Below are 11,267 nucleotides of genomic sequence, written 5' to 3' on the forward strand. Positions count from 1 at the left end.
AGGGTCATAGATCACACACTGCTCAGCAGGCTCTTTTAAAGCACAGCTGGTAGTGGTTCCTTCTCTCTTCACAACATGAATTTATGTCCATATTCCTCTACAGGTTAGGAATGAGACTACAGGCGCAGATTCTGCATGTTTCTCTTTAGACTTAGACAGCACACTGCTACTCACATTTACTTGAGGCTTACCTACATACACCACATACTGACAAATGTCTGGTATGTGAAAGGGGTATTGAGAAAAGTATCACAAGGAGAGAGAACAGGAATAGGCAATTTTAATTCTATATTTAAGTGGCTTCAGAGAAAGGGGGTGCATATATACACATATGCATTTTTTCTTTTCTTTTCTTTTTTTTACACAAGAAGGTAAGAAAGAAGGAAAGAAAGAAAGAAAAGCTGGTACTCAGCTGGCTCCACACATCTCTGGCCAATCCCACAGCTGGGGCAGCTGAGGTGATATCTATATGTAGCTATACCTATAGATAGATAGATACAGGTATCAATATTCCCCTGTGTATTTTGTATGGAAGAAAAATCCATGTAACTAAACTGTAGGCCAGGAATTGTATTCTTTGCATAGTCAATATTCCCATGAAATCAGGACTACCAAATAACTGGCAGTATAGCTGTTCAACCTCTGGGATTTTTTTTTTCACTTCACCAATGTGTAGGATGACCTTATTTTCTTATGCAGAATTCATTGTAAAATTACTCGTATTTAAGTGAATTTCAGTGGTAATCATACAAACATTCAAATTAACATCAAGGTGACTGAGTCCCTGTTAAAAAAGAAATATTGCTGAGCTGGATTTGTTTTATTTACCTTCTAACCTTTAAGGTTTTGAGGTGCAAACAGGAAGGGTTCTCTCTCTCACACACACACCCCTACCTCCCTCACTTGTGGGATGCCCAACCCACCCAACCCTCCCTGTCCAGCACTCTTCACCTTCCATGCCTGGCTGGGTACCTGGGTACCTCCTAGTACCTGACACACCATCTTCCTGGGGCAACATACAGGGGAGGCACACAGCGTCACATGCTGCCCCAGATTTCTGCCAGTGTTCACACTAGAATGTGGCTAGCAACAGTCTTTTACTACAGTGCAATAGGGAAAGGGCAGAACTACTTCCAGCCATGGGGGAGGAGAAAGGATGATCTGACAGGTCACCTCTTCCCCCTTTTACCACTGCTATGTCGCTGGAAGCACTCTGTCCCTTCTAGCCCATACAATGTCAAAAGGCAGCTTACCATCAGGTTGCAGCTAGCCACCAACATGACCCCGCTGCCTCCTGAACCCCAGTAACAGTGTGGACAAGAAGGGGTTAAAACCTATGGATACACAGAGCACCAGGACCCAGGAAATCTGACTGCAGGGGCTCCAGTGAATCAGCCAGAGAGGTGGCTCAGCAGAGGATGCTCGTGGATGGAGCAGCCTCACATTCCCTGGGAGAAGGACGTAAGTTTACAGGGGAGTGAAGAGGGTGCTAAGGCCCTGCCCTGGGCACTGCTGTGGAGCCTACAGGATTGGGAGTGAACAAGCTGAAAATCACTCCTCACTCACCTGACCACTACGCCAGCGTTTAGCTGAGGGGCAGAGAGGCTTCCCTGTACCAGCACTGTGCAGGACTTTGGCACATGCAGGGCTCAGCTCTACCAAAAGCAGAGGGTCTTGGCCAGATTATCAGCCCAGCCACAGGCAGTGGGGAAGGAACAAGCCTGCCAGCCAGACTATTGGGAACTCAGTGCTCCAATCAGGGACTGGTTCTCCACACAGCACTGGGAGCAAGTAGTGCCCAACTGGGGGAATATGCAGGAACAGCACGTTTCACATGGCAGTGGGGCTCCAAGGGGCAAAGCAGGGAGAGGACAGAGAGAGGGGGATCCCATACAGGGCTGATAGGTGGGCAGCAAAGGCAACATATAACCAGCCATTGCTTGGCACCTGTCCACAGTCACCAATAATTGTAGCCAGTGCCAGCTAGACACGGGGCAGTGGGCAAGGCCTTGCTGTCCAAGGACCAAAACGCAGTGTTGCCAGAGCAGCGGGGGAGTAGCCATCCCTGTGCACTGCATCTTAACTCCGCCACCAGCTTTGTACACCCACCCACACTGTTGGCTACTGGATACCTCTCCACTCACCACTGGTGGGCAGGTGGCTGGTGACCAGGGAGCTGGCCAGCAGCAGGACCTGCAACCCTCCAGTAGTGACAGGGAGAGACGAAAATACAGGACAAGTTGGCCGTTTTAAAGGAAGTTGTGAGACGGCTTAAATAGGGGACTGTCCCTTCAAAAGGGGACCTCTTGTCACCCTACCGATGTAGCAAGGCTTCCCAAAAGTTGTTTTTCCCTGTGGGTGATCAGCTCCCCTCAGCCCACTGGGGTATTTCTTATTCAGGGCTTCCAATCACAGTTACTTTTGCTTCCCCTTCCTGGATGCCTGGGTTCTAACACAGTCTCACAATTTGTTTTCCCCTTGCTCTGCATTTTCTCTGTTGTTGTCACTGTTCACCTACGGGGAAGCAGGCTCCTCTTGTCTCTCTATGTTTTCTTTTCCGTTTCCCAGTCTTGCCCCCATCCAACTGTTCTTTTTTTTTTCTTCTCTGCCTTGCTCCTTCCCTGCCCTCGTTCAGCAGTACTCTCTTACCATTCCTTTTTTCCAGCTGTACCTTTCCAGACAAACTTTCCCTGTTCTCCTTTCTTTTAACTCCCTCAAACTATTTGGGACTCCCTTTGGTGACTTTCTAATTTCCCAACTGCCACACTTTTCTGAGACTTTCCAGAACTTTCTTCCCAGGCTCCTGACCGACTATTACTGACCAGCTATTTCAGAAAGTTCCAGAACCTTCTTTGTAAGTCCTAAAACAACAACATGCCCTGCAACCTTCTAGAAACTCTTGACTTTCATACTGATCTGCACCCGACCAAGAGTCCCACAGCCATCCAGAACCTTCTGCCCAGCTAGCTGGGGATGTACTGACTAACTGCCAATCTGAAGCTGATTAACTGATTGATTGTGCAATTGCCTCCACTCTGCCAAACTATGATGCCTCGGACAAAGATGCAGATTCAAAGCAAATCTTTTCTTCTCCTTAAGAACAAAAACAGGGTTGCACTTTCTCATTTCTATGTATTTATTATTGCTAATATAACAACATCATGATTTAGAGACAGATTGTATGTGAAGGAGTCATATGTTCCAATGCTTCATGTACCAGACCCCTAGCAGCCACTAGGACCATGGAGGCAGTGTACAGCACATCATTTCCAGTAAATCATTAATGCCCAAGCAGCAGGATCAGTGAAATATTCTACTGACAGCAGAGTGGCCATTTGCTCTGAATAGGTCACGTCGTCTGTTGGATGTGCTGCATACCATGTTGCCATTAGTGAGGTTATTATGTATAACTTAGACTCTTTACAATACTGTAATCCAAGTTTTAGTGACCTGGTATTCACAATCTCCTCTTTTACGGGAACAATAATAATGATAATTATCAATAATCAATTGAGTAATAGTCTTTTAACCATACCAAAGAAAACAATAACAACAAAAATCCACAAGAAAGAATAGACCAAGAGCTGAAGCTCTGATTTAGAATTTGTCTTGGAACAACTTCTACTTATTGCATATACAAGTACCTAGAAAGTTGATGAAATCTCCATCCTTAGAGATTTTTAAGTCCCAGCTTGACAAAGTCCTGGGTGGGTTGATTTAGTTGGGGCTGATCCTGCTGGTCAGTTTTCCGGGTCCCGCCAGTGGAGGGGAGCCATGAGCCAGGCTGCCACCTGGTTCCCAGTTCCCTGCCACTCAAGGGACTTATGCGGGGTTGCCAAGAACACAATCTCCATGTAAGTCAGGGATCTAGTGTACTCAGGAAACATTTCAGACAGGAAAAAGGTGGAATCCAGCAATAGTTTAAAGTGGCACGGTGCAATATTTGGGTGAAACTGGGCAATCACTATGTCCTTGAATGAACTGACACAGGAAAAAAACGAAAAAAAGACAAAAAGCCTGGCTGGGGTAGGGGGGAAGTACAGTGGAGAGAGGAGGGGAGCAATACAACAGTACCTGTAAGAAATGTAAATTACTTTCATCCTTGACTTGGGAGCATGTTTTCTTTTCACTGATTCCAGCAACTTTAACAACTTATCGTTTTGCTGCTTTAAAATTACTCAAGCATAGCAGTGAAATAAAAATGATTTTTTTCCATCTAGCAAGCTTTTATTTTCCTGAGCTTAAATGAAGAATGGTATCTCTGGTCTTTAAACAATAGTTAGAATGCACCTCAATAGCAGCTAGCCTTTTCCAAAACATTGCTATCAATCTGCAACAGAGTATTAAATATTGGGTCTAATTAACTCTAGCTGCTGCAGGGAAGTGCAAAAAGAGCACCACTGTGGCACTCTGTATCCTAGGGGAAGCCACCCAAATGACACAGGCACTAGAACTAAGAGTGCAGGAGGGTGCTGCATCACCCTCTGGCTTGAAATGGTTTCCATTATATACAGGGTTTAGCTGGCTTCAGTAGCTCTCAGCACCCCAGTAGAAAAATTATTGCCAAATGATGGCAATGTAAGTTGTGCCTGTTGGTTTTGTGACCAGAGGAGGAGAGAAGGGAACTTTGATTCTGACTTTGCTTACACTACAATAAAGCAGGAGGCACAAAATATAAATGGAATTACACCAGTGTAAAACTTGTGTTGTTAGGAAGTTCTGATAGCCAAAGAATAATTTCCTTGCCTTTTATTAGAAATAAATGTCCTTTAAAAGTTGAGGTAATGAAAGACAAAACAGAGTGTTAAAGCCACATTTAAAGAGCCTGCTTTAATACCTTTGCAGTATTATGGCTTAGCAGAACAATAAACTTAAAGTAGGGTTTGACTTCCTGTCTTAAAAAAGGAAACTCCAAGTTAACTCTTCACTCCTAAACAAATCCTTGCTTCTGAACGGACTAAAATGTCATTGTGTAAATAATAACAACAGAAAAAGGACTCTGCACTGGCGCTAAGGAGGGAGGGGGCCCTTTGATCATCATGTGGGGTGGGTCCTATTAGTGCAGAATCCACATTATTTTAATGTTAGCGTCATGGGGCTGTGAGTTCATTGTTGTTTTAAGAGTACGTTGAACACGTCAGTAGATATGAAAACCACATGAGGATGATAACATACTTGGAGCAGGAGACTCACTGCACAGTGGTATCACCATAATTTCAGAGTCACATTTGTTGTGTGTATGGACAGTGTGATGGAAGACTTCATTTCTTTTTTCAGAGTGAAGAGGCTTCGTATTTCAACCTGATACTTATCTGGGACTGAGAATGTAACAGAGAAAAGTCCATGGAAAACTTCACTGATTTACTCTAATGCTGATTTGTTTATCAGTCCTGTGATGATCACAGATAACGTCTGACCTGGGATCCTTCCATTTACACAGATTTCTACCATACATTTGGTATTTACTTTCTTAGCTTTCAAACCTACAGAGAGCTAAGATGGCAGCAGAAGTTTTTGATGTGACTCAGGGCCAAATCCAGACCACATATGACTGCAACTCCATGGAAATCAGAACTGTAGCAGGTTTGAATGTGGCCTGTTAAGCTATATGTACATGGTGGGTGCTATTTCAGTGTACAAAAGTATCCCAAAATAGCAACTCTGTGGCTTTTCACATCGCCTGAAATATCACTGCTCTTTTGGGCACACAATTCTGGTTCTGGTACCCTTCCTCATACGAGGAGTAATGGAACATTTGGCATAGCCCCTTATTCTGAAATTTGGTGCCCTGTGGATGACACCAAGTTTGGAATAATGCATTTTGAAATAATTTACGCAATTTGCATAGTGCAAATTGTGTAAATTATTTTGAAAAAATCTCGCTGTGTAGACATAGCTTTACTGTGTTTTACTGACTTCAGCATGTCCTTTGCACGAATAAAGATAAGCAAGATCAATTCTACAGTGAAACAGATGTGGGGGAAACTAGAACACTGTTGGTTTAATTTCTTTAGCTTGTGTAACATTTTCCCTAAACTCAGTTTCACAACCCAGCATATCTGTTACAAACGTGTTGATTTTGTAAAAATCAAGACAAATTCACAAGAAGGAGGGAAAAAAAAGGACATGATTAAATAAATTAACAGGTAAAATGCCATTAACCCAGAACTGCCAATCAGATATACTACAGATAATTAGATTTCTTTATAGATTTATGTCCAGGATGGGGACTGTCCCTTCTTCTTCAGTTCTGTCCAAGTTCTAATTTTATCAACTTCATAATGTTGCAGAGGCAAGAGTAGGGAGGAACGTATTTAATTGTCCATGAGACCAGTTCAGATTATGTAACAGGTGTATCCGGTGGAGCTGGAACTATTTTTAGGGTGTGGATGCTGAGCTGCTCCCCCCACACATACCTGTTCACACCCCAGCCTGGTCTCACACCTAGGATTTGCCACCTCTCCCAGACTGGATGGACTGGATGCTTTGCAGCAAATGGTGTCCAGTTTGGGAGAGTTGGCTGCTTAGCCACAACTGGAGGTGGCTGCAGATCCTAGGACTGGTGGCGTGACCCTGAGTGACAGTGCAGCCTCCAGGGTCAGCGACTTGGTAGCCCATTGGGTTGGTGGGCAGTGGGACCCTGGGGAATGTCAAAGCTAGCAGGCCACAGAGTCTGGGACTTGGTGCTGATGGGGATGACACCTGGGAATGGGAAAGCTGGGTGGAAAATCTGGAAGTGGTATAGCACACCGCACACTCCTATTTCCTGTCCCTACAGGAGGCTCTGGGTTGGGAATCTCATCTAATGACAGGGAGGCTCAAAATCCAGTACAGTATTTTCTGTACATGCTCATATCTGACTGTGTGCAGTGTGAACGGTTTCTGACTAACTGGAAGCTGAGTGCTATTGCTGTTCAGTGGTAGAGTGATTATGGTGAGGAGTGTGACTGCCATACAGACAAGTAGCCCCTCTCCCCCTTTGGGGAATAACATCATCCCTTTCTTCATCCCAGCCTTTGCTGGGGTATAGTTTAGATTTTCTCTTCTTCTGTTCAACAGAAAATCTCCACCTGGGGATGGCCCAAAAGAGAGGTTTTATAGCAGACCCCAGATTTGCTTGAACAGGCCTTGGGAGTTATGATAGCTCTCTTCTGTTCCTCACTCTGACTTTATGCTGCTGTGTGGCCTTGAGCAAGTGACTTAAAGGTCAGTTTTCAAAAGCAGCCATTGATTTCGGGTGTCCCACTTGGGACAATTTGGTCTTTATTTTCAGAAATTCTAAGCACTGTTTCTCTGGTTGAAATTTGTGGGAACTGATGCCACAAGCACCATTCAACAGGCACTCAGCAGCTGGCAGTGTGAGGGTAACAATACTTATGGCCTTAGTCAAACTGGTATTACAGCTAATTAATTGTCTGCAATGAAACATGAAGGCCGTGTGTACACTAGCCAAAAACTTTGAAATGGCCATGCAAATGGCCATTTCAAAGTTTACTAATGAAGCACTGAAATACATATTCAGCGCCTCATTAGCATGCGGGCAGCCGTAGCACTTTGAAATTGACACGGCTCGTTCAAACAGGGCTCCTTTTTGAAAGGGCCCCGGCTACTTCAAAGTCCCCTTATTTCTATGAGCAGATGGGAATAAGGGGACTTTGAAAAGGAGCCCCGTCTGGACGAGCCGCGCAGCGGCAAGCCACGTCAATTTCAAAGTGCCATGGCCGCCCGCGTGCTAATGAGGAACTGAATATGTATTTCGGCCCTTCATTAGTAAAGCACTTTTTGGCTAGCGTAGACATAGCCGAACTGTATTCAACATAGGAATTACTCATCTGATGGCAGTTGTGAAGCCACAGTAACTGTAAAGCTAACAGAGAGAAAGCTGTGCTAGTCTATATACTATCAAAAAAAAAAAGCAGTCAAGTAGCACTTTAAAGACTAACAAAATAATTTATTAGGTGAGCTTTCATGAGACAGACCCACTTCTTCAGACCATAGCCATACCAGAATAGACTCAATATTTAAGGCACAGAGAACCAAAAACAGTAATCAAGGCGGACAAATCAGAAAAAAAATTATCAAGGTGAGCAAACCAGAGAGTAGAGGGGCAGAAGGTGGGGGGAGAGACAAGAATTAGATTAAGCCAAGGATTCAGATGAGCCCCTACAGTGACCCATAAAATTCCAATCTCAGTTCAAACCACGTGTTAATGTGTCGAATTTGAATATGAAACAGAGTTCAGCAGCCTCTCTTTGAAGGGTGTTGTGAAAATTTCTCTTCAGTGACATGCGAACTCTTAAGTCATTAACAGAATGGCCCACTCTATTAAAATGTCAGCTGACCGGTTTGTGGATCAGGAGTGTTTTGATGTCTGTTTTGTGCCCATTAACTCTTTGTCTAAGAGAGTTTGAAGTCTGTCCAATATACAAAGCATCTGGGCATTGTTGCCACATGATGGCATATATGATGTTAATTGAGGAACATGAGAATGTGGCCGTGATTCTGTGAATAACCTGGTTAAGTCCAGTAATGGTATCTCCAGAAAAGGTATGTAGACAAAGCTGGCAGCAGGCTTTGTTGCAAGGAAAAGTCCCAGGACTGGTGTTCCTGTGGTATAGACTGTGGCTGTTGGTAAGAATCCTCATAAGGTTGTGAGGTTGTCTGTAGGAGACAACAGGCCTGTCACCTAGGGCCTTCTGGACTGCGGCATCCTGATTAAGGATAGGTTGTAGGTCATTAATAATTCATTGCAGTGGTTTGAGTTGGGGGCTGTAGACGATGACCAGTGGTGTTCTGTTTTCTGGGCCTGTCTTGGAGTAGCTGGTCTCTGGGTATTCCTCTGGCCCTGTCGATTTGTTTTTTTATTTCTCCTGGTGGGTAATTCAGGTTTATGAATATTTGGTAAAGATCTTGTAGTGTTTGGTCAGAACACTGCTGGTCATCACCTACAGGCCCCAACTCAAACCACTGCAACGAATTATTAAAAGTGCTACTTGACTGTTTTTTTGTTTATTTGTAAAGCTGTGATACTTCAGTATGAAAGACACTAGCTATGTGTAAAATTAGAGCAGAATTTGTGTTGGGGCTTGTTTGAGTTCAGCCCTAAGATCTCTTCTCATGTTAGGCCATAGCCCCCGTACCTCTTCTGCCAGGGGCATACATACAGTATGGCTTCCTACATCTGGTGCACATAAGGTTTGTCTGAGCAGAGGATGCCATTTTGTTCAAGAGAATGTTATCTTCCACGTGGCATAAGTCCACAATTGTGCATACATGTCAAGTGTGAGGCCACACTATGTGGAGGACACCCTTGGTATTACTTGAGCCCTAGCACTGTCATTGGAAATTACGCACTATGTAAAATGCATTTACAGTAGGTCATTCTCTCTTTGAAACTGTTTAGTAAGGTGAAGTTATAATAAAACTTTAACATACTACATCATACATTACTTATTCAGGATCAGGTTAATATTCAAAGAACTGTGCTAAACATTTGGGGCTGCTCACTGAGTACTCCTCCCATGCTTATCCTCAGGAGAGTGACCATTCTCTCTAATGGTACCCAATCATTCATCCCTTACTCATTTATCGGTAACCTACACTAATGAGCAGTGAGGTCACAGCAAATTTTTGTGCCGGGGGGGAAAATTTGAATAGAAAATAGGTGACATGCCTTGCAACCAGAAAAAAGTAAAAGGCGTGTTGCTCTCATGCAGAAACATGACACATGGATCTATTGTTACTCAGCTGATTCCAGCATCCTGTGGGTGCAGTGATCTTACAGGAGTTCCTAAGCTCTGAAATCAGCAGCTGTGTAGCAAAGATTGTGATGATGCATCTTGGAGCAAAGCAAACTGTAGGTTGCTCTTCTGACTTACTCTCTTTTGTTATTATTACTGATTATACAAACAGTTCCATAAATGTGCATGCTATTTAGTAAGTAAGTGAAAAGAATGAGGTTAGATTCTGATTTTGGTAGCAGGGACACAAAACAGGAGCAACTCTGGAGTTCAGGGTGAAAGATCTCAGTGTATGACTCGATGATACCTGTCTGAAGAATTTACAAACCCCGGGAACTAATTCAGGTGCCAATCTAAGTAAGCCTAGAAAGAGGAAGGGCTCTAAATTGGATGCAATTTACACCTCCTGGTCCCCTCAATGAATATATTATATCAATTTAGGTTCCCTTTGCACTCAGGAGCCCAGTTCTCCATAAGCTACAGCTGTTTGCACTGGTTGACTTATGCAGCAGAGCCATAAAGCCAGTTTAACTAGGTACCCAAAAAAATCCCCCCACCCCACGGGCTACATTGGTGTGGAAGAAAGGACATGATCAGAACCCCTGTGTAAGATAGCTACTGAGAGCTGCCAGAAAAGCCCCTGGATGCCATAAGCAACTAGGAGTCATTTATAATAGCTGTAGAATTGGGGAGCTGCCAAAGTAATGTAAAGCCACTTTCCCTTCCCTCTGAGGTCCTATGCCAATGTATCTCCACTGATCTCAGAAATCATAGCTTCTTACGCTTAGGGCATGTCTGTACACAGGAAGATCAATGCTCTGGAGGCCGATCTTCGTGATTCGATTTAGCGCATCTAGTAGGGTCACACTAAATTGAACATTCAGGGCATCCCCATTGACCCCAGTACTCTTCATAGTCATGAGAAGTAAGGGAAGTTGACAGGAGAGTTTCTCCCATAGACATCCCACTATGGGGATGGCAGGGAAAATTGACAAGGTATGTGGACTCTTGCTATGCTGCTTTCATAGCCGGAGTTGCATATCTTAGGTTGACTTTGTCTCTAGTGTAGTTACCCACATCTAAGCTACACCTTGTGCCTCACACATAACCAATGCTCAAACTACAGGGAACCCTGGTGTGGAGGGAGGGAGGGAGAGACTGAGCCCCCTTCGCACTGTTAGGGGTTCCTACACTTCTGTCTTATGGTCCCCTTACTTCTCATTATTGTTTACACTAAAGCAAGCCACTTGACATTCAGGTGCTCTTTACATTTTTTTTTCCAATAATGGAAGCACTGCCTATCACCATCTAATGGAGTGTTCAGAGAAGTAGTGGCTATGAGTATTAGGGTTGCCATTTTAGAACTTTCAAAAAAGAGGACACCAGTGCGAGGGAGTGTATCTGTATCAGTGTTATACTAATGTGTTATAGTACATATAGTACATTAATACAATGTGAGATGGTAGATACTAATACAGATACGCTCCCTCTCAGGGGTGTCTTCTTTTTTGAAAGTACATATATGGT

General features: G+C 43.9%; 1 long non-coding RNA gene across 1 annotated transcript in view; it reads right to left on the reverse strand.

The window, feature by feature from the left end:
* LOC142021275 (uncharacterized) overlaps positions 1 to 11,267 on the reverse strand; it is a 59,291-nt gene that overhangs the window by 4,586 nt on the left and 43,438 nt on the right. The window lies entirely within an intron of this gene.

The sequence above is a fragment of the Carettochelys insculpta genome, chromosome 15, assembly GCF_033958435.1.
Source record: "Carettochelys insculpta isolate YL-2023 chromosome 15, ASM3395843v1, whole genome shotgun sequence".
NCBI lineage: Eukaryota > Metazoa > Chordata > Testudines > Carettochelyidae > Carettochelys > Carettochelys insculpta.